This window comes from Falco punctatus (genome assembly GCF_963210335.1).
Source record: "Falco punctatus genome assembly, chromosome: 1".
Classification (NCBI taxonomy): Eukaryota; Metazoa; Chordata; class Aves; order Falconiformes; family Falconidae; genus Falco; species Falco punctatus.
Window position 1 is genome coordinate 37,035,348 of NC_137580.1, and position 24,955 is coordinate 37,060,302.

General features: G+C 43.0%; 1 protein-coding gene across 5 annotated transcripts in view; it reads left to right on the forward strand.

The window, feature by feature from the left end:
* The window catches only part of MFAP3L (microfibril associated protein 3 like), a 52,623-nt gene that overhangs the window by 18,091 nt on the left and 9,577 nt on the right, over window positions 1-24,955 (forward strand). For 2 of the 5 annotated variants that reach the window (XM_080372954.1, XM_080372958.1), the window contains exons 1-2: window positions 1-14,964; window positions 15,447-15,786. The exon at window positions 1-14,964 is cut by the window's left edge and continues 18,091 nt beyond it. The gene's annotated coding sequence lies outside the window, so the exon portion shown is untranslated. The other 3 variants (XM_080372955.1, XM_080372956.1, XM_080372957.1) reach the window with 3 other exon arrangements.

The following is a 24,955-nucleotide window of genomic DNA, read 5'->3' on the forward strand; positions in this document are numbered from 1 at the left end:
AGCTGACGACTGAGATGCTTAATTTTTATTCTGCTGAATCCTGTCAAATCCTCCTCACTTTTGTTTGTCTTCACATGCAAATGATTTGTTTTAAACAACTGATGAGTGCCCCAGTCATATAAACTGACACTCAGCAGTGGTTGCATTGCACCACTGTCAAATATTTACATCCATTTTCTAATCATCTGGCAACTAAAATGCAATTAACAACTTTGGTTTTATGTCCCCACTAGAGTTGGCTTGCACATCCATCATAAATGCATTCATTAACTCTCAATTTTCTCCTTGGATTTTCCTAGTTTAAATGAAGAAATTTTATTATTTCTCAGCTCCTCTTAGCCATGATCTGTTCTATCAGCCCAGAAGATCTGTGATAACCCTTTAGTTAGCTATTTATATCCTATAATCACATCTGACATTGTCATGACATTACAGCCAATTCTGTTCACCTTGAGCCTGGATCAGCGTAATTCCAGGAGAGAGGAAGGAGATAACCAGGTAGTTCTGAAATTAGCTATTAAAAACTCTCTTAAAAACCTAAAGCTGGTATGTGATCCTGCATGTCAGTAATTACTTGAAGTCACAAAGATCTAAGAAGTGGTATCCTGAACAAAATGAGAAGTAGCATTGCTTCTGCTTGTTGGAGATGATGGTATTACTGGAATGCTGGATAATACGCAATGTAGGTATTTTCACAACATGCCCGATATGTAGATAAAATCTTTATTGTACACTTGGGTGCTTAGGGAGTAAAACCCAGAGTGGATCATAATTATTACTACTCCTAGCAGCCATGCTTCTTTGCTGCACAAAGGGATCTGCAGCCTCGTGCTGGGAATCCTACAACCTGATTGAGCAGATGATGGCTACAGGGGATGGAGCACATTTCTCAATTAGCAGAGATGGTTCACCTTGAATCTGGCAGCAGCGAAGCTACATTACAGTGGTGAAGTACATAAACTGAAAGAGAAGGCTTGTTAGCTCAGGGGTGGTACCATTCTAGCAAGGCTGCCTATCTCTGAGCACTAAACTACAAGCTCTGCGTGGTAGATATGAACTCTCAGGACTGCTCAGGCAGTTAACACAGCTCACACGAACACATACTCTCCTTTCTTCTGTCGTAGGAATACTCTGAAAATACTTATTGGCTTTCACCCTGTGGGTCAGAAAGCCCAGGAGATGTTTTGGCATGAGAATCAAAGTGCTTAGTAGTAGATGAGCATCTCAGCAGTTCCAGATATGGTAGTGATGGACTCATAGTCATTCACACAGGCAGTCAGCCCAGGGTGACACGTTTGTCTACACTGACCAACACCAGCTTGAGTACCAAGAAGCAAAATAATGGCACGTAGTTAACTTTCTCTTTACCTAATGAGCCCATCCAAAAAGCCACCCATCTTTAACTCCTCACTAATGTGTGGTCATTTTCATTACTTGTAAGCAGTCAAATTCATTTTTACAATACTGGCAAATTCATGATTGTTAATGCCTGGTGACTTTGAGGTATACAGATTATTATTGTGAAGTTCTCTGAGCTGTTTTGATACAAAGCATATGGTGCAGGTGAGATGAGCAGGACAGAGTCAGCACTGGATGACCGCAGTGCCAAGCTCCGTTGCTCAGAAGGTGCAGAGCAAGATCACCCATCTGCCCAAGGGAAGGGAGCAAACGCAAAATCAGTGCAGTTTTCCTGATATACTTCACTGCTTCCATATGCTTACCCCAGAGCTGAGCCATCTATCTCTAGCTCATATACAATTTGTGCATCTCACTAGACAGCTTTCAGAGAGACAGTTGTGTTTGCTGATTCCAGATGTTGGAGACTGTCCCAAGCAAGTAGAATTGCTGCCCATTTCTCCCCTGCTCCCTCAGACTGATTATTCAGTTCATTTCAATGCAGGGTCATTTCAGACACTGACAAATTACTGCATGAAAGTATAAATTCTGACATGTAAGACATCAGCTTATATGTGATCCCAAACGAGTCGTCAGTCACGACTTGAGAGAATGAAGGCTCAAAGTGCCATGAAAGTGGTATGGCATGGAGGGGAGCAAGACGGAAAGTTTGCCTGGGCTTTTTAACATGTGAAATGACACTACTGCCTAAAGTTCCTTACAAGCACAGTATTACAGTTTGATATTAGCAGTCAGTATCCTAGTTGCTGGTATTTGGATTAAGTCAACTCCAGCTTCTCTTCTTTTATGACACTTGTTTTATCTGCTTTTTCCTATCATTTAAACAGCAGGATTTTAGGACACTATCAGAAACTGTAAGAGAAATTGTGTGAAGAGATCAAAACAAAATTCTCTTGCAAACTGGCACTTTTTGAAACCTGCATTTATTAATGAATAGAAATTGTGGCTGTAATTTCACTGAGACATCAAAAAAAAAGGAACAATCTTACCTTCAGTAACCATCAAGAACTGCACGATAACTCCAAATAATTATGCTTTACATGGTATATGCAAACAACAGAACATCCAGCAATGACCTCCTGAAAGTATCTCTGTAATCTAATTATGAACCTACTACCCTCATTTTACTGGTGTATGAAATGTAGCTCAAGGCAAAGAGTTTAAGCAATTTGCTCAAGGATACACCCCACCAATCTGAGCCCAGGAGTTCAGAGCATCCAGCCCCCTGGATGTATGACTTAAGAGTATTGTTACCTCTGTGATTGTGATGAGCACAAGAGCACAATGATTTTATTTCCTTTTTACTAAGTGTGTTTATGCTCATCAACAAGGAGCCCAAGAACCCCAAAGAGAAAGAAATGCTGGCTGCTCAGCAGTGTTGCTACCATGTCAGCCATGAGGTTTTGTAATACTCAAGAAAGTGGCTGCATATATCTGGTGGCTTCATATACTGTTTCTAGCACTCTGGGATCATAAAATATGAAAGAACAGACCTAAAAGGATGAATTATATATTCCCCATGTAAAATCTGAGTGTTTGCAATCTCCTTGCACAGCATATGAGGGAGAGGAGAACCATGAGAGCAGCCTACAACCACCCAGAAGCACCTCCACAAACCTCCGCACAGGACCTAAGCAAGTCAGATGCACTTGGCCTTACATTCCATAAAGAAATGTCACCACAGTTAAATCTCTTTTGCAGTGCAGAGTCCCTTTTCCTTAACAGCTTCGTAATTTTTAATAATAACAATGCTGTTTCAAAAGAAAAGGTTTTGTTTTGAAAACGTCTTCATAAACTATTTCTAAACAAACAAATAATAGGAAATCCCCACTCGGGTAAACCGACAGTTTGCTTTATCTTTATGAGAATTAATCATATTTGAGTGAATAACCATTTGATTATTACATTTTAAAAGTCCCAGCTGACTTTAAAATCAATCGATAGTACAGCTTATTCATTTTACCACTGATTTATATTTTCCAAATAAGAAAGAAGGGAGTACTGTATTTTCAAATGCATCTTGATTTCCTATATAATGGGTTTTTTTAATAATAGATATATGATCTAATAATTTTTTCACTTTTTATGCTTAATACTGTTTGATTTTATAAGCCATTCTGTACACATGTTAAGTTACTCTATAGACTGGGATATTTTCCAGCAGTTTCATAAATTAGCCTTCTAAAGTGATTAAGCTGTTCTCTGGACTCCAGAAATAAACTCCTCAAGCAAAATCGTGTATCTTTCATTGAACAATAAACACCAAGAATGGAAGCACTTTATTTTTCCAGAGCTGCAAATACTTCCAACATCTACTTTTCATCAATACGTGGGCTATATATATCATGCAAAGAGAAACCAATTACCCACATATCAGCTTGTGTGCAGTGTAGAGAAAGCCATGTGCTGCTGTTGCTGTGAGCAATCAACTGTCTTCCATTGCCTAGTTACTTGAAATGCACAGCTACATCTCCCATCGAATACCTGATGTGGACAGCTTGAATATGCTTGCCCCACTGCACCTGTGAAGTGGCTGGACATGACTCACAGCAGCCAGGTTTATCTAAGGTGACTCCAGGCTTGTAAGTGCTTGAAGAACGGGGGGAAGAGCACTCTGAGTGTGTCTGCCCCTGCCACTGCATTGCCTCCCTCCAGACCATCTCCACTGTAAGTGAGAACAGACACTACCCTCTTCTTCAGAGTGGAGGGACAACTCAGTGCTACTCAGTGCACACGCTAAAGGTGATGGGTATTCGGTGGAAAATAAGAGAATAAAATTCTACCAAACACAGAAGAATCACAGAATCACAGAATGGCCAGGGTTGGAAAAAACCTCTGGAGATCAGCTAGTCCAACCACCTGCTAAAGCAGGTTCTCCTAGAGCCGGTTGCACAGGGTCACATCCAGACAGGTTTTGAATGTCTCCAGAGACTAGGAAACCCCAAACTCTAAAAGTAACACCAAATATACCCTGTTTGTTCTGCCGGTCGGATTTATTGTAGTTACCCTTTCCTGACCATGCTCAGTGTATTCACAGAGCCATTCCCACCTTTGGAGCAGGAGGTGGTAGGAAGCTGGGCAGATGGATACTCTGCTCTGTTCTTCCTGTTTTTCAAAGAAGTTTAGTGCATCTGTCTTATCTATTCTGAATAGTACATAGGTAGCTTTCTGCAAAAAAAAAAAAAAAAAATAATTACCCTATTTAATTCTGCAACAGTGAATATTTTGGCAGTCTGTGAGACTTAGAATTTCTTGCAATTTTATTTATTCTGGTAGATGGTGCCACTTTCTCCCTCTTAGGCAATCTGCCAATATCTGTTAGAATTTCTCCTACAGTGTTTTGTTAATGCAGGGTTGGGAACAATGAGAGTAGGCAGTAAAACCAACCTGTGTTGTAGACAAAGGAAAAATTTTATAATGCGTAAATATCAGAGCTCTGTGAAACTGAATGTGAAAAGGAAGAAGCAGTTTTAATGAGTTTTTAAAAACTATCAGAAAAAAGGAGGCATGTGGGCAAAAAAATAACATTCTGCATAGGGTAGACAGTAGCTGGTCTTTCAGGAGCTGAAATGCAGGGTGGGTGGAAGAGATTTTTTCTACTACAGCCCCACGCACTGTATCATGATGTGACAGGAGAAGCTAAACCGGAACACTTGCGGTTCCCTTTAGGATCTAGCCATGACTGGAATTGTCCTGCTTTTGTTCATGAAAAACTTTAATGTAATATGTAGAGCTATATTGCAGCTGGAGGAAAAAAAATAACCCGACTCACATCGGTTGGCTGGCTGCATGAAAGAGACATGACGTTCACAGCGGGGTAGAGCAACATCACAGTACCTTGTCCCACCCCATCCCATGGTACTCTCAGCCTACAGACAAGCAGTGCTATTTCAGTGCTGAAGCAGAACATTAGAACTGGCTTCACTGGCAATCACCCAAAATACCCTTCTTTTTGTCTTCTGATCGTGAGCAGCTCAAGCAGTTCCTGTGTCGTCTGCAAAACAAGCCCTGTATATACCTAATGCAATAATTCTTCTGCAAAGCCCAGAGGCTTACCCCACTGGTCCCATCCCTGACAGTACCTTTTGCAGTTCATCCCACTTCAGTCTAAGATAAATGATATCCCACGTCTGGGGCTTCTGCTTGCTAATAGGAAGGCATCACAGTTTCTTAGCCAGTCGTCGTTGGGCATAGCTGCATTGCCAGGTGCTGGCACATTTAACCTAGCTCCTTCTGCTGAGAGCCCCGTACAGTGACACAACCCAAGATGGCTGGATGTCAGTCTGATCAAGCACTACGTCCTGCTCAGCACAGCTAAAGTCACTACTGAGTTTATTTTCTGGGACCGAACATTATGCAACACGTACAGCTGTATCGGAGCTGGTGAAGCTGCCTGCATCGTACCAAGGGGTACAGATCCCTGTATGGTCGGTCAGTTTTAGCTGTGAATCTCTGTGTGGCAGTTGTGATTAAACAGGGACATAGCTCCCCGTCCTTGCAAACCAGTGCCGGGTGATTTATGAATCCCTTCAACTCTTATATGGGACAAATTTGCTTTACTGTTTTGGGTTAGTTTTCTTTCCCTCTCTCTCAGAGGAGAGAACTCCCCTTGCTCTTTACATTGACTTTGATACAAAGCTATAGCCTTAATTCTGGGAGGAAAAAAAAAAAACAAACAGTCCTGGGAATAACTAAAGCAAAACTCACCCACAAAGAGTGGGTATAAGAAGACCATGACATGGAGTGGTTCCTGTGGTCAGTAGAGATGTTGGCTCTGATGCATTCAAGGCAAGATGGTCCCAGAAGCTCAGACGTAACAGTGTATGTCTGACCATGTTACAAGAACTTTGCACCTCTCAGCTCCAAAAATGCACAGGGAAATTAAAATATGAGCTCAGAAAGCCAGGAAGAGCCTTCATCTTTTACTAGACCCGCTATCTCCAGATGCCAGTAGTCCACTAGCTGCAAAGTAACTTACAAAGAGGACAAAATTGGATCAGGTAGCCCCAGAGCCGCTTCCACAGCATCACCTGCAAGCAGAGACTGGCAACACAGAAACATGCACAGCTCTTCCAGCCCAGCTGGTCTGTCACAGTTGATCTATCCAGATGCTTCCTTATTCCTTCTCTCCAGACGAACACCTCATGATCACCAGGGCCCAGATGCACACTTGACTGGGAATCAGATGCACATGTGTGAAATCTCTGAGCTGTCAAAGGAGCTGTGCACTCCCAACTGCCCACTGAGCTCCCAGCCTTTCTGACCATGCAGAGAACTGGGAGGCCAGGGGAGTCCCCAGCTGTCCCCAGTCCTGGGACACCACCCAAAAAGTAGATAGGAAGGGAGGATGAGAGATTTGAAAATCTTTGATGGAGAAAACATTAACTGACTGAGAGGGAAAATAAACACCGTTGTTTACTACATACTTGATGCCTTCCCAGGTAACTCCTCATCTGTGCATTTCAGATGCATGATTCCCCTGAATAAAAGGAAATCTGCCTGTGCTTTTCAGAAAAGAGGTGGCCTTTTTTGTAGGTAAAAATTGTAGACATCTCCACCTCAGTTTTACAGACAAAAACCATTACTAAAAACTTCCCAGTAGATGGCAGGGTTACCTTGTGACAACACTGAAAGTCTTAAGTTGAAAGGGCTCCTGGATAAAGGTGCAAATACTGGTTAAGTGTATTTAATTAGCTGAATGAACTAATATCTGAAAAGGCATAAACACACATTGGATTAACTGATCTAATGTGAGCTGGGAAATGTATAATTTATATTTTAAGGTAGTGAAAAATCTTGAACCCATACACAGTATTAAAAATGAGCTTTGTTAAAAATTAGTTTCATTCAGACAACTGTATCACAAAACTGACAAGACAGAAAACACAGTATTTAATGTGAGAATCCACTGGCATCGCCAGCTGTAGAAAAAAGCCACATGAAAAGCAAAAAAGTCCTTGTAAAGACTACTGAAAGTGGTGAGATCAATAGAAGGGGCTTTCAGGACCAAAATAAGTCCAGCTGGACAGTGTAGTGTTTGCCTCTTTCTAGGGACTGAGCAGAAGAAAAGCACCCCAAAAAAGGAATTCTGTACCACTTTTGTCAATGAGAAATCATGATCTCAGCAGGTGGAGAACATCTTCACAGGTTGAGACCCTCCTCAGAAGCAGCTGGGAGGAAAGCCTGATGCACCCTGAGGATCTCAGGAATGTGTTTTTAACGTGCTGGGAACCAAACCACTCAGCCCAGTATGACTTAATAATAACTGGCTGCAAATGAACAAGGCTTCAGCTTCTTAAAAATACAATTCTCTGAATCTGCTTTTCCAGCCAAAGCAGTAAGTGCCCCACTGTGTTTCAACCACTTACAATTACTCTAGTAAGTGAATTCTCTTGTAAGTGTCCCAAGGTTGTGTAGGCATCTCCTTGAAGGACAGTTGGATTTCCATGAGGTAGAGATAAATGGGGTCATTCTGGTTGTGCCAACACTTTCTAAAATCATTTAAGGACAATCACTGATGTCAAACCTCTGTATATTACAGGCAAACTGAAATGGCTGCAGGCAAAAATACCAGTCCACATTTTATATAGTTTTCTTTAGCAGAAAAGATTCAGAAATCAGACACCCAATAGCTTTGCTTCTCATTTGGTCTGTGCCAGGTTTGGCTTGCCTCACTGAAATTACTCACATATTTAATTTCACTACTATTCTGTGGAATTAGAGAGTTAGTGGAAATACTCTACTTATAAAAAGAGGTTACCTGCTTTCTTTGGTGAAGATCTAACAAGAAAATGCATGGGCTGATGACACTCAGGGCTTCTTAAAAGTAAAAAAGCCCAGCCTGGCACACCTTCTGTGTCACGACAAATTCTGCACTTACTGCACCAGTGCCACTCAGCAACACTACGTGACTGCAGACCATGCAGAAAAACAGAATTTTCATTCCTAGTGATAAACAGTATCTTCAAAGCCATATTTCCTGTTATTTCCTGCAATAATAAACCCAGCTTCCTCTGATAAGTGTAGCGTGTCATCAAAGAACATAGCTTCGGACTATGTCACTGAAAACAGCTTTGGGGGTTGTTTTTCTTTTACAAACCTCTTAATAGTCTGCTGTCATATTTTGGGGGTTTTACATATTAATGCATGATTACATTATATTCTTAAAAAGTTTCCCCCATCCTATAGCCACCTTATTGGCGATTCACACCTGATTGTTTCTGAAAGCATTTGCTTCATAAAAATGTAACCCCAAAAAGCAGTAAGAACTGCATTGATCGATGCTTTTAAATCCTATCATCTTTTGGCAGCTGGGTAATACACACAAAGCTTGACAGATTCCTAAAATTCTGACTCTGGTGAGTGTAACAGAAATGGTAATATTAACATGATCATCTTGATTTTTTTCCCACAAGAATAACATAATTCTAACTGTTCCAAGATCACATGTCTTTTCTCCCCCTTTCAGCCTCATGAATAATTTGGTTCATCTTTCTCACTGACGTAAACACTGAATCTCACTGAAGGTCAAGCAGCATTCCCAGTATATTCTCATTCATGTGCAATTCAGCACTGTATTCTGTGCCTCCAATTATTTTACATTCATGACATGCAGTTGTAGATTGTTTCCACGGTGGTATAATGCCTAATAGTCAGTTCATGCAGTGAATTGTAAACACTGATGTTTCGAAAGCTAATTAGTGGTGTAGATTCAGTTTTTATTGCTCTCTCTCAGTTTATTCAGCTGGAGAGCTATGGGCCAGGCGAGGTCAGCAAAGGCGATTAGAGAAATTATCATTGTTGAAATAAATAAGATTATTTGTGTAGAAAGGAAAAGAATTAAAGAGTCTGAGGCATCTGACATTACTAAGGTAACTGTAAACCAATTGTTTTGACCCACAGGCCTTTGGCTCACCCAGGATCCCCATTAATCAATTTGTCATCCAATATTTCTGTCTGAAGACAAAAGCCCTCTTAGGCTTTGACAGAGAACCGAGATCCTTCTACTCCTGGCTCAGCAACTCTTAATTTCCAGCCTCGAGTTTCATCTCATCAGTGTCCTCTGAAGCAATACCCTGTCTCATTTTCAGTAGCTAGAAGGAAATGCATAGGAAATCATGGGGCAGGGAAGTGGTAGGGGATGCAGAACAAGAAAGGAACCAAAACTTTCATCTGTAGGAAGTGCTCTCAGTTGGCCTCAACTTACACATGGAATTTTTTTCTGCAAGTTGCTGGGGGCAGGGATGGGGACAGGGGTTTTCACCAGCCCTTCTTTTACTCCATGTCCTAAAGAGCTTGGGAGCTCTTAAACAATGGCGTCAAACCCTCTGAAGCCAGTTTTCTTTGAATTCATTATGGAATTTTCCCTTCAGATCACAAGAGGTGTGGATTTCACCCTCTCCTCAGCCGCCAATAATTTATGCAGACATATCTGCCTTGGTTTAGCACATCCACATGGCTAGGCTTTCTGTAGCACACATCACCGAAGAGCCTGAACACCACTTTCAACACAACTGCAAGCACATGTACAAACTGTCCACATACATGCTGTAGGACAGGGAGAGACCTTTACATCAAGACAATATACTGCAAAGCCAAGAGAACCTCAAAGAGGAAATGAAACCACAAAAGATACGCTGTTAATTTCAAGAAGAATTGAATTTGCATTTGTGTGAGACAATATTATAGCAACCACATAATCAGTGGTTTTGTTTCATTTATGGACTGTGTCAACAACATAGTTCAGGAAGGAATTTCCCTCAGGAGTGAGTGATGAAAGTGGATCACTGCAGAGAAAAGTCTTCCTCAACAAGGTAAGAATTTTTCCTCCTCTGGGAGTAACAAAGAGAGGGGTCACATTAAAGGTATAAAAACAAGTTACTTTTGTAACCCCATGCCTTAAAAGACAAGGCAGGGTGAGGAATAAAATTTAATTGGTCATTCCCATTCATACACATGTAGAGGACAAAAAAGAGTCACCAACAAAACTGGAAAGCAACAAACCCAGAAGTGCAGAAGAATAGTTCTCACTATTTTGATATTTTGAGGTACAAATAAAAAACACCATAAGATCACGAGCTTCATGCCTAATCTTTTTTAATTTATTTTGACTTATTTCAAAAGATAGGGAGGAGAAACAAGAACAAAACACAAGCCATGACGTAAGCCACAATGCTCTAGGACACAATTCAGAGTAAGGTATTTCTGAAAGGACCAACATAAAGCAAACTCTCTCCCTGATCAGGTACCAAAAGAAGTGTGTCCTTTTTCACTTGCTGCAAGAATGAATGTTGGTTTAAATAAATAAATAAAGTATTTTGAGCTAGACCCCAGCTGTCTGGTCCAAGGTAGGAACACCAGTCCCCTCCCATGACACCTCCTCCCACACCAGTCTGGCATGTTTGGTCTGGGCCAGGAGTTCCACAGCCCATACAATTTCTGCATCTCCCTCCCAGTCAAGATGAGTTTGCAGGCCAGATCCATGCCTTTCACGTGTTCACATCCTTCCCCAAAACCAGGATGCTATTCAAGGAAAAAAGCTGTGTTGGTCTAGCTTGGAACTGCAGTCTTTCAGATAGGAATAATGTGATTACAGTGACTACTATAACAACCTTAGGTAATAGATACAAATAAAACTAAAATGCAGCTCATATCTCAGAAAACAATTAAGTTAACATAGCATGCTGAAGATATATATCCTAATAAGGAAAGCTGCTATTTTCTCATTACTATTCATGCAAGATCTAATTGTACTTGGGTCTAGAAATTTTACAAAAGAAAGAAATGAGTAACATCACCATACTGAAAAAAGGCATTTCTTGAGATGAAAATTTTGCTTTCCACTTTATGTGAAATATGCCAATCTAATTTCTAAATGGAATATTCCCTCATGTACCTGTGCTGATTAGCAAGTTAATACAGCTATTTGCTCAGTACTATTTGAAAACTGGCCTTTTTTCTTTTGTTTCTCTGCTGTTACCTTACACTGTGTGGCACACAAGCTTGTATCAGCCGTTCCTGTATTCTACTTTGCCTTGTGGATGAAGGACTGAAACTACACAAAACATACAATTTAATTTTATCTTAGATTTCTAACAGCATGATTTCAAGTCTTCCCTGATTACACTGTTACAATACCACTATCACCCATACCAAAGTTCTGTTTGCTTTAAGGTAAAAGGCTGCCTCTTATTAAAAGATGCTATGTATTTATAGGAGTAAAATGTGCTCACTGTAGTACTAAGTATAAAATGCCAGTGTTTATCTACACCAGGCAGTATCAAAGAAAATAATAACATTGTTAACTTTATTCTTTATGTCAGGGGTCCTCAAACTACAGCCCGCGGGCCAGATACGCCACCCCCCCCAGGGTCCTCAATCTGGCCCCAGGTATTTACAGAACCCCCTGTCCGTCCCCCCGCTGGGGGTTGGGGGGGAAACCAAGCAGCCGCAGATGACTGCCTGCCACTGCATCCGCGCACCGGCCCCCGGTTTAAAAAGTTTGAGGACCCCTGCTTTATGTGCTTTCATCTGTATATAAATTAATATAAGATAAATTGGGGAGATTTTTATTGCTAATTTAGAGCTAGAGTACACATCCAGAAGACCTGTGTTAGTTCCTGCTCCACTCAGTGCACCAGTCCTCTGGATGCAGCTGGTGCAGGTTCTATTGGAAAGGTGGAATGGAAAAACCGTTCCAGAAATCCTCATGGTCACTTGACAGACTGGGATTTCAGACCTTGCTCCAGGCTAGATAAAGCACAAATTTGAAGCCAGCTCTCCCTCTCTCTCGCAGAGACTTTAGTTGTTTCTTCCTACGCACCAAAGACATCAAGCTTAGCCACCAGGGTGCAGAGTCAGCGCAGAAAGCTTGCCAGACTTGTAGCGTTGGAGGCACAAATGATGCACCAGGTGGGTATAACTAATGCTGGAAGCAAGAGCCAGGATCAACCATTTCAAGCCCTGGGCAAGGCAGCCTGACCTGCTGGAAGGCAGGTCCTCGCTGATCTTCAAGAGTTCATGGTCTGACAGTGGCTGTGTGCTGCAAGTGCTGGAAAGGGGAGTTCACAGCTCAGCTGTCCTCCTCAGGACTACTACATGTTGGTCACAAGAGCAGGAGACGGGGAGGAAAGAAAGGAAGCATTGAACCAAAGGAAGCTGTGCAGGATAGCCACTGCTTTTAACTGCTGTGGTGGTATAAGTCCTTACTTCCTACCTGCTGCAGACCATGAAGAGCAACAGGAGGCTTCCCCCGGTAGTCTACATCTCCCTGCTGAGTTACCCCCAGAACAGCTACAGTTAGTGGTAGAAAACGCAGAGCCCACACCAAGCATAGGAGATAGTGATCTCCCAGGAAAGGGCATAGAGCATGCGATGGCTTTACTGTCAGCAGTGGGGTCATATCAAGATGTGGAAGTGCTGGAAGGAGACAAAAGTCCCAGCAAAACTGCCTCTTCAGCAGGTATGTGGGCATCAAAACTCCTACAGCTGTCTTCACCAACACAGGTTTAAGTTCACTGAAACCTAAGGAGACCAAAAGGATAGCAGCTTTCAGAAAGACTGAGGAAAAATGTGTAACTTTCCCAAATACAAAAATTCAACCTCATCTCACACAGATCCGACATGCACTCAGACAGCAGCAGAGTGCTGCTTGACTTAAAGGAGTTTGTGAGATTGGGGACTTGGTTACCTAACTGCTCCATCATTAACCAATAAATAAAAGCCACTTGATTGTGTTCAAAACCACTACTCAAACATGGGAAGAAGAAAAACCAAATGCATAGTAAGTGGGGCCAAGCTAGCGCAAATCAGAAGTCAGTGGCAAACAAGGTCCTATGACCAAGACAGCTCCTCCCATCAATAAAATATTTTGTTGGGTGAGTGGGTGCGTAAGAAGCACACTCCTTGACCTATTCCCTCAGTTGGCATCTGACTCTGGCCAGCCCAGAAAACTTCAAATGCGTTCTCCCCACTGTATTCCAATTTTTCCATACAGAGGAGACCCTGAACACAAGAAGCCTTGGCCCCACCAGTGCCTGCACCCCTCCTAAGCACTGGCTGCATCCACATTCAACCAAGGCAGCCACCCCTGCTCTTCTTGCTTGCAAGGTGGGGGGTCCAAGTGCCCAGGCCCTTGGCATGACCAGTTCAGCTCCCTGGAGTGGGGCTCCCTCTCCATTTCTGAACCCTTTGCTGCTATTCCTCTTCAGTTTTCCTTATGCAGGCTACAGACCTGCTCTGATGTGCACCACGGTGTGCCGCACATACGCCTCCCCCTGCAATGACATGCAGTCCTAACCCGTGTTTTTCTGTTTCAGCAAATACGCTCTCATCTGATTACACCTCCCAGGAGCAGAGGAGCTTTGGTTAACTACTGCCCTGGAAGCAATCAGAAGAGGTATCAAAAGCAGGGTCTGAGCCTGGCAATAGGAGGATTACAAACATCTGTAACGCAGACCCCCATGGTTTAACCCACTGGCCTCGATGCTCAGCTGAAGGCGGCCCTTCATCCTCCTGCCACAAGGTCAGGGAGGAGGTACGGGAGAGTGACGCAGGACGGCACCGCCACACACTGGGTCCCTGCCAGACTCCTGCCTGCGGCTGCCGGCATACATCCCAACCCATTTTTAACAGCTGCACAGCCAGCACAGGTAGCGCCAGCCACACGCAAGCAGTTTTGCTCAAGCTGAAAGACAGCTTTACCCTCTGGTGCCACAGCACCTGGACACTTAGAGAGTCGGTGTCAGCTTCTCGCAGGCTGGGACCTCCTCAGACCGGGCTTAAACTGGAGCTGGGTGCTGCGATCCCGTTACGAATATAGCCCTGCAGGGAAACCACGGGTGCCGTTTCTCTGAAGCGCAGCATTTTGATTTTCAGGATTATCCAGACAGGTGGGGTTCTTCCCCCTCTCCCGCAGCCCTTGCTCCCGCAGACATCTCTGAGAACGAATACGATGACAGGCGTGCGCATCCCGCCTGGCGGAGCTGCGCCGGCCGGCCCGGAGGAGCGCTCCCGCCGGACACCGGGCTCCGCACGGGCAGAGGGGACTCGCGGGGGCGGCGGAGCGACAACCCGCCGTCGCTCTCGCCTGTCCCCCGCCCCGCCGCCGGCAGCGGCCCCGCGGCCGCCCGCTCGTTTCACACCCCGCCGCCTCGCCTCCGGCCGCCGCACGTCTCCCGCCGGCCCCGCCGCGGCAGCGGCGCCCCGACCCCGCCTCGCCCCGGCGGCCCCAGCCGCTGCCGCCCCCCGAGCCCCCCGCGGGCCCCGGGGCCGCCCCCCGGCCCGGCCCGGCCCCGAGCATGCTCAGTGCCGCCCTGACCTACTTTCCCCTGCTGGAGCCGGCGGCGGCGGAGCGGCGGGCAGCGCTGCGCACGGCACGGCGTGGCACAGCACTGCGGCAGCGCCGCGCTCCGCCCGCCCCGGCCCCGGCCCTGGCCCCGGCCCCGGCCCCGGCATGGTGCTGCGCGGGGCGCGCTGAGGGCACGGCGGCGGGCGCTGCCGCGGGGCGGCGGCGGGAGCGGCGGGCGAGCGGCAGCAGCCGGCGGGCAGGTGAGCGGGCGCGGCGGGGGGCGCGGGCCGCGGTTCCCCCTGCGGGCGGCCGGGCGGGCAGTCCCGGGGAGGCGCTGCCTGCCGCCGCCTCGACCGGCCGCGCTGCCGGCACCTGCCGCGGTGGCTGCGGAGCTCCGCGGTCCCCGGCGCGGTGAGCCCCGGCGCGACGGGAGCGGAGCGATGCTGTGTTCAGCGTGAAAGTTCGAGGGATTAATTCAGATGGGCACCGGCGCTTGCAGGACGGTGTGCTGCTTTGGGCAAAAAAGCTAATGAGCCCAGAGCCTTCACCGGAGACCTTCGACTCCTGCGCTCAGGATGCTCGTTGCTGTCCCGCGCTGGGAAGGAGAAGGGGAGGGTTTGATTCACTGCGGAGACCTCTTCATTGGAGCTGACTTCTTAAGAGAGCATAAGTTGTGCTGCTTGAAATTTACAATAAAGGCTGCCTCCTGGTACTTTGCTTTAATTACCCTTTTACTTCACAGGGTAGTCTCTCCTAAGGTAAAACTCAATTTCAGAAGCGCCCTGAGGGAGCAACAATCTAAAACTTCAGAGCGGTCTTGCAGTAACTATCAAATACGGCTGCGTAACGGGGCAGATCCGAGCAGCATAGGACGAGGGAGCTTAAGAGAACAGAGAGCACTACTGAGCAGGCACTTCCCTAGTGCGTTGCTGGAGAGGCTTGTAAGAGACTGCCCTTCCGAACAGTCCGCTTTCAGTTGTTAAACTGAAGCATCTCAAATGGAGCTTCCCCGATAGCCCAGCTCTGGAAATACAAGTACCAACCGTGTAAGCGAGGCTAAACACTAACCGCGACCTCATTTGGTAAGTATTGGCTCGAAAGGCTGTGAAGTTAGTTCAAAGGGGAAAACATAAAGGAGTTAAAAGGGAAAAAACGTAGCATTTGAGTTTTTCAGGGCCATTATGTTGTGGAAGAGTTTCTCTGCTGCAGTACGACAAAATATGACACATCTCTATTCAGTGGAGATGGTGTTTGCATGGCAGGAATCTTTTTTTTTTGTCTGGCATAGCATGTACAGTTAGCAGCAGCACTGTTGATAAACTTGTGGTTGGTGTTTTTATTAGAATCTCATTTAGCCTGCACTATATCAACGTCAGTTGATGCGGAGTGCAACTTAGAGTGCACTTTGTAAGCTTTTTTTTTTTCTTTCTGAAGAATTTGAAGTTTTCAGAGGCCTAGACAAACAGCAGAACATCCATGAAAAAAAAGGGCTTTCTTCCTACTTTAATACAGTGATATGTAATATTTTTCCAAGATGTGTTTCCCATCCTGAAAGCTTAGAGATAAAATCAGTCGCTCTTAAACATTTAACACGCGGTGGGAACATGGCAGTGAATTCTGAAGTGATCTATGTTGTACAACTTCAGTTGCCTCCCTGCCCTGCCCCCCTTGCCTCCCTGCAATTAGACAGGTCCTGAGTTAATGGGGAGGAGGAGGATGGAGTTGGCACAGGAACCTGGTTAAAATGCATTTGTCACTTTAACCAGGGGGAAAAAACACCCCAAAGTCAGCCAACAGAAATACACAAAACCACCTACATACAGTTTATGAGCAGGTCACATTGGTGACACGGTGATAAAGATGTTGGGGAATCTTGCCTAGAAAATTTGGACTCTGGGGACTGGCATTTCTTTTATGGTTTAAACTTCTTGCCACTGTAAGGCAACACTGAGATATGGATGCAACTTACAACAGGGATAATGAGCTTGCCAGGAGCTGAAGTAACCTGTGTTGAGCTTTGCTAACAGGGTCTTCTTTCTCTGTCAGCAAGTTGCACCTTTACTAGAAATTTTTGCAGGCACAAACACCTATGTTCCTACTTTGAGATATCCTGGACCATATTAGTATGTTACCAGAAGACTGTGGTGTAAGACCAAGCTCCTGGTGACTTCCTGCAGTTTTTTTTGTTCTTGTGGTTCTGAGCTGCTGTCCATCCATGTAGACTTGTGTGAAATGTTTCTTTGTAGTTTTCATTTTGTTACTTAGTTCTGTTAACTAAAACAGTGGCATTTTCTATCCACAAACAGACCCATTTTAGAAACCTAATTTCCAAGGCAATGGAGATACCATTACTTTTCACCAGTGACCCTGACTAAAATAATTAATAGCAGCATTTTAGAGCATCATATCTTCCCTCTGCCAGGAAGGCTGTGAAGCATGGACAAAACTTCTATGTATTTGTGTCAGGATAGAGGATTTCAAACAGATTAGTGATTTTGATTTAGCTATCTAAGAAATTTTGGTAATGGACTTTATTATTTCAGAGTAAAAGTAATTAGCATGAGTAGCACCTGTTTATCAGAAAATAAGGAGCTCTGTATAGATCTATGTAAATATCTTATCTTGGAAGAGGGCCACCACATGCAGAGGAATTACATTAAGAATAGCCTACCTTGCTCAAACTTAATATTTAATTGACATGATTCTGCCTCCCTGAGAGTTTTATACTAAGAAACGATTTCTTCTGATACTTTTAAGTCAGGCAAGGCCAGGGCATGTATATAGCGCGGTATCTGTACTGTTGCATGTGCAGTGCCTGCCACACAGTCCCATATGTGCATGACTGTGTGGTACACAGTCCCGCTGGCAGTACTGGATCTGACATAGAAATAACTGGGGCAAAAGTCTGAAATTACAGAGGTTCTTTAGGTAAACTTTTGAGGGCTTCCAGCTAAATTTTTGCGTATACGTGACCTTATATAGACATGCCTGGAAAGGGCTGAATTGATTAGTTATGTACAAGCAAGACTTAATTTGATGTGTGGTGTCCTTTGAATCCTGTCTGCCATCCCCTTTGTTACTTGTGGAGGAAGTAGGCACAGGCACTTTTAACCTGCAATGATCCTTTTCTATTGCAATCAGTCATGAATGGTTAGATTCCTTTGTATTCCCCCTCTGACAAGGTTAATCCTGTCCTAATCACGGCATCTACATGTAGCCTTTTTGCCCTGTATCCCGGAAAACAGTAAATGTGAAAGCCAGTCATTAAAAATTATATCCATTTTGTGATTCTGTAGGGATAGAGAAGAATTAGTCATACTCAAATCTGGTTTATTTTTTTTTCTCTTATAGTCCAACTAAAATGGGAGCCTTTTGTTAAAATAGTATAATGAAAACTGTCAGTGCATTGAAAACATTCACTTATGCAAAGCATGTAGAAAATTTAGAGTTTAAGTAGCAGAAGTCTTTAGCTCTTCAAAGCTCTTCATATCTTTGTTTAAACAAAACCTAATTTTTAATTTTATGTCTTGGTTCACTGTCCTATATCTGGAATATTTCTTCTGCATTTGGAAAAAGAAAACAGTTAGATGTGCTTAAAGGATGGTTAGCTTTGGCAAACACAGCTCAAAAGAGGAAGTGGAGTGAATTGCTCTGCATTCTGCATTGCTATGTTCTTTGCGGGGTTACATAAGGCATGCCAAGAGCATATGAGATCTGTTGTATTTGCTGACTTTGGTTATTTAAACTGTTGGCAGAATAATGCTTACAGATTGTTGATATAAATAAAAGATAAGATGCAAGTAAAGAAAATGAAAGATACATGGAACTTGGTGAGTCCAGGCAGCCTGCAGATGTATGTGGAAGTGTGGGAGAGATTCTCTGTGCATCTTCTTTGTTCCTTCTGTCTCAACAAAGGGGACTTTTAAGCATTGATCCGTCTGCATTTACTGCAACAGCAAAACAGCAGCTATGCTGAAAGCTCTCAAGGAGTTAAGCAAGTGTCTCTTAAAGCCGTACAGATGTTTCTGGAATAATAGCTTTGTATACAAAACTATATTGAGTGGCAATTGTCCAGCCTCCAAATAAATACAAATCCCGAATAAATCTGGATAATCTACTTAAGTGAAGTATTTATTTGTAAGATTAAAAGTTCTGTAAAGAGTGCGTACCTAATCAAACATAAGCTGGCCTTAAAGATTCTTCACTACTGAGAGTGTTGAATCTGCTTTATGATCTGGGTAGCCCACAGCTCAGCAGAACATTTCCACCATGGTACCTGTCTTGATTAAAAACAGCAAGCTTCTCCACTAAATATAAAACTTTTCTTTTACTGCAGTCATTAAAATACTTTGAAGAAAGAACACTTGAATGACTCAGTCTGTATCAGAGTGCACATAAGAACTACAACTTCTTTAATGAAAAGTTAAGCATCCAGGTTGCCTCAATGTCTTTGTTACTTTAGCATATTTCACAGAAAGTTGATTTGATACAGCAGAGATGGTGGATTACAGGACCTATGACACCAAAAGGGAACTTTTCAGAGGTTTTGCATTCTTGAGGTACTTTTAAATAATCCCTCCAATAATTTACTACCAGCAGTCTTCACCTATTGATTTTTAGGTTAATGGATTAAGGTCTGTGAATATTCATTGACATGAGAGAAGTGCACATCAACCATTCAAAGACATGGTTAAAACAATGCCTCCATTCAAATATTTAAAGTGAAGGTTCCTTAAAGTCTCTAGGACATCACGTGCTTGCTAGTTTTGCAATGTCAAGACATGAAGTAGGATAAAGAGCAACAAAACTGAGGAGGATTTACAGTAAAACTATTCTAAAATATTTACACACTCATAAAGGCAACAATGAACTTCTTCATTGCACCATTGCTGAATAGAATGGCATGTACTTCTTTCCCTACACCAAAAGCCTGGATATAGCGTTGATTTTTGATCACACATATAAAATGTGGAATCACCTTATTCCTTGGTGCTTTTTTGCTGCAGTTTATCAATACAATATAAAAGTCTGAAATTAAGATAACTGACTCTTTACAGTCATTAACTTTACTCTGTTACCCCCTACAGTGTTGGATGTGTTCAGAACAAAATAACTTCAGAAGATACTCATTACAAATTTTACTTTTTCTGCCATTCATGGTAGAATAAGCTATGACCCTTGATTCTTCCATTTTCTTTCTTTTGTTATGTATCATTTGTCACCTTGCAAAACAAATCGGCAAATGTTTGCTTGTTATAGCTTACCAGTGCCTACAAAACATAAAACTAATTTATACACTTCTTTATTTTCTTTTAGACAGGATGCCTAGAAAAGTGCTCCAGGTTGCCATACTGACAGCCATTTTTGTTCACTGCCCAGGGCTATACACTCAGGGGACAGTGAATACACAGAAGGCAGTTAAGTGCCCACATTCTGCATAAACCATCATAATCTATGAACCTGCACAAGTAAATTATATACAGCCTTTCTTGAATCTTCCTAAATTCCCAGCCCTTATTTTATCTTGTGTCCAGAAATTTCAGTCTAGTCATCGTTAATCAAAAGCTTCCTTCTCTTTCCTCCCACTGCCCTGTCTTCCACATTCTTTTTCACTGAAATTTGTCTTGTTTTAGTATTATGAGAAGCAGTAAATATATATCCCTCAGCTGTCATCTTTACACCATTCAATATTGTGTATATTTTTAATAACATCTCTTCTTACTCATCTACCATCTGAAGTCAGTAGTCTGAAAAGGTTATCTTAGTCTGTCTTTGAGTCCAACTTATTTCTGCTTTATTCTATTTTGAGATCAGATTCACCACGACTGACAGTTCTTTAGCATCAAGAAGCCAGGTCTATCAGCAGACAGTAACCTATGAACTTTAGAGTCTGACTATCTACATGTGGGAAACCCCCCAACATTCACACCCCAAGTAAGTGATATTTCATTAGTTACCTAGGCTGGAAATAAGTCCTCTCGATATGGTAAAGAGGACTTAGCATTATTTATCATGTCAGTACAATGGAGAAGGCCAAACACATTTTTTTCAGGCTGCAGTCAATGCTCTCAGTCTATCTTGTCATTAATATACTAAATACATAAATATACTAAAATACTGCTACTCAAAAATAAAAGGATTATGAAGGCAATTTCCCAGCATTCCATATAGAAATTTTTAAGATGAGCCATATTTCTTCACATTGACTTCTCCAAGGCAATTCTTGATTTGTGTTTCTTGAGTATCAGAGTTTCTTCAGGTTGGGAGGGGCCTCTGGGAGCCATCTGATCCAACACCCTACTCAACACAGGGCCAGTGTAGACCAGTTTGCTCAGACTGTGTCTGGTCAAGTTTTGAACATCTCGAAGGGTGGAGATTCCACAGCCCCTCTGGGCAACCTGTTAGAGGTCTTGACTGACCTCCCGCTTAAAAATTTCTTCATAATCGTAATTTCTGTTTTTGCAGCTTGTGTCCTTTGTCTTTTTGTCTTTTCACTGCACACCTCTGAGAGGAGCCTGGGTCTGTCTTCTCTGTATTCTATCAGGTGGCTGAAGGCAGCGAGTTTGACACCAAGTGGCTGAGCACACTTGGCCAGGGCAGTATCACGCAGCCCTGATGGGAAGCTTCTAAAAGATTCCCAGGCAGGTGAAAGCAGCTGCAGAGGCTGAAATATGCACATGGTTGGGAGCTGCTGCCCAGTTGGGAAGCCCCAGCCTAGATGTACAGAAGGAAGCTTTTCATCTCACAAACATCGCCAATGTCCCACCTATTCAACATAGCCAGGGAAGCAAAAAAAACCCCATGAAGTTACGAAAGGACTGAAGTCCCTCCAAAGAGAACAAAGAGAAAAGCCCTTTTGGAACCAAGCCTTAATATTGTATTGACTAGAAAAATAAGTCAGAAGGCTTCTGCTACTTGTAAATGAGTGACATTTCTCTTCATCTGCCTGTCTGGACCCTAGTAGCATAACCTTTCCAGTAGGTGGTTCTCACTCAGGCCTATGGACTGGCAGTGAGCTTCCCACCTTCCGTGTGGCGTAAGTTCCTTCATTTGCATTCCTGTTCCAGTAAAACCTGTTAACTATTACTTTTGCCCGCTCTGTAAAGGAAGAGTAGTAATTAGGTTTTAAATAATAAAGAATTGGCTTTAGTTTTGTTTTGTAGCATCATCCTTGATACTTAATTATAGACAAAAGTGAACTAGAATGAAAATAATTTCATTTTCTTGATCACTTACAAGCCAAGCAAGATAGCATTGGGATGTTAAAGCTATAGGAACATAATTTATGCGTTATACAATAAGCTGGCTTCTTGTGCTTCATTTCTGAATTGAATAACTTCACAGTTAATAGGATTACACATTATTCCAAGAGCAAGAACAGGCCAGTCTTACAGAATTGAGTGAGCCAGGAAAAGGTATGCATCACTGCCCTCCTTTTCTGTTCTTTTGTGCTCTGTCACCCTGTTGTTCTGCACAAATGCAGTACTTACAAATGTGGCCCTTCACCCACAGTCATTTTCTTTGGTAGTAGTATACTGGGAAGCACACTCATCTGTGCCATGAAAAAATAAATGGTCAATCAGAACGTGTCTCTGAGTGATTAATGTTCCCAGCCAGTCCAAGCTGTAAGTGTCTTCTGTTTAGACTGATTCATTATTTTGGATAGAGACATTTTAACCTTAGTTTTTGTCCCTGCTTCACATGGTAGGAGTTATACCACCATCCTGCAGCTGTGCTTGTTCTGGAGCACATTCCAGGGAACTTTCTTGGATAGAAATGCAGACAGAGCATGCTAGAGCTGGCTATCATGTAATTTAGAAGAAAAGCCTGTCGTAGTTCCCTCATGTGGCTCAAGTCTCGTTCGGTTTTCCTTGGAAGTTAATCCCATGAGCAGTAAATCTGTTACTTTCAGATTTTCAGTTTATACCATTTGGGTTGGGGAAGAAAAAAACAAAATTATTTAATGTAAGGACCACTGAAAACCATCTTTCAGTGGTAAATGTTGCTACAGATACCATACAGCAGAGTATGTTCTCTATATATATGTTTTGGGTGCTGGAGGAGAGTTTGGGCGTTCTAATTCTGTCTTGGGAGGTAAGCCTAACTACAACTTTAGGTAGAAAAGACATCTTAGAGTAGTCAGGCATTCTCCTTTTCATGCACCACAGTTTTATAATTACTTCTAAAAAAAAAAAAGGAGGAGGGGTGGGAAGTGGAAAAAGTGTATGTAACCACATTAAATATATTACAAACATTTTATGTCTTTTTCAGGTAGCTCATGTGCTTTGGGGATGGGCAAAAGGAACATTTACAGTCTTTCCATGGCCAGAAATTTAACTTTGTGTTTACAGTGACCCTTTTGTGGCAAAAATGTTTCCAGAGACTCGGTCTGTTCCTACAGAGCTGTACTCAATATTACAGATGTCCTCCTTCGTTAGTGTCCTGTGTTACTCTGTCTTGAGGAGTTATTACAGTAATCTTTGTTTTCAGCTAGTCAATTCAGTTTTCTCTGACTTTGGGTCAGACTAAAAGGTTACAATTTTGGCTGCCTTCACCAGGTTTCTTGTGGGCTATGGCTAATTACCGTCTCTCATGGCCAAGATATAGGGTGACAGCACTGTACCCACTTCTCCGATATTCTGGATTCTCTTCCGTCTTTTCCAGAAGTGGGCAGACATTGCTAGCAGTTCTATTTCAGTCTTCTTAGCCTTCTCCCCATTTAGTTGTGCGATTGAATCATAACCCATTACATCACTTGTGTTTGACAAAGCAGCTGGCACCCAGATTTGTTTTCCCTGATATGCTCAGGCTGCTATTGTGCCTGCGGCAAAGCAGTAGGACAGAAACTCTCAGGAAATCTCCCTTTGCACCAGACTCTGGTGCAAGCACATTTTCTACCCTTTCAGTTCTGTTTCTGATTCTTGCTACTTTCCCAACCTGACTAACATTTTTGGTCCTGCCCAACAGGTTAGTAGAGGGTCCTGGACAGGCAGGTCCCTGCATGGTCACCCTTTAACTTTCTCGTGCTAGGTGAAGCTGAGAAAAACTCTGGTTTCCTCCATATTTTTTTGTTCCCCACTAACAGTGCAGAGGATGCACACCAAAGAAAATATTCCCTATCACTTACTTCCTAGTTGCCCTGTGAATATTTGTCCTAACTTGCATCTTAAAACACCATTCTTCAGTGAGATCTCTCCCTGACTCCCTGAACGTACTCAGGTGTCCATCAACAGCACTTCCCTGGGTGGCACATGAAAACAACAGACACCATTTGCAAACACTCTGCTTTAAACCTGCTGCCTGGTTATTCCTCACATTAGTCATCAAACTCTGTTTATTTCAAACAGAAATGCATCTGCAGAGGTATTTAGTGTTTTCTTAATATTCTTCATTCCAGGAACATACATGGAAAAGTACATTCCCAGGAGTGACATGAGTAGGTATGAGTCTCCCACAGCAGACATAAATTATTCAGCTCTATTTCTTAAAATTTACTGCAGCTATTTATGATTCAATTCTGTGCCAGAGTGAGGGAGTCGCTATTATTTTCAGACAAGTAATTGGCCCTTTGACCATATTAAGAATCAGCCACATTTGTTATCGTCACACAAAAGTACGGGGTTTACTTCCATATGCTCAGCATTAAAAACAGGTTTACCATATGTTTATATCGAATAGACACACCTTACGTTGTTACTGCCATCACACGCTTTCCAAACATACATCCACAGCATCCCTGTGCTGTAGGAGTTCAGTGGGCCACCAGCTGCCTTGAGCTTCCTAATACACTGTGGGTCCTTCCTTACAGGTTTTCTCATCACCCATTGGGGTGATGCTATTTCATTTTCTTCTAGAATGCAAATTGCTCTCCAGACTAAACACCTTTTTTGATTGTTACTGATTTTTCGGCCATCAAAAAATACGGTAGGCTCAAATACAGTAATAACTAGCCACCACCAGTAATCAGCAACACAACGCCTAATTTATGTTGTTCTTTTGCCCTTCCCATTGTCTTAATCCAGCCAGTCTTTGTTCCTGCTCCCTTGCCAGGAGGTGTGACGTGTCTTTTGGCTTTTCTGTATGGCGCAATGCAGATCTATAACACTATACAGAAACATTTTATAGAGTGAATATGTGTAACCATAAAGAATGGCTGTCTGCAAGGTTAATGGAGTAGTAGAAATGAGATGTAAATAGTTACTGAAGTGAAAAGGCAGAACTGAAGGATTTTTTCCAAAGTGCAGATTCAGA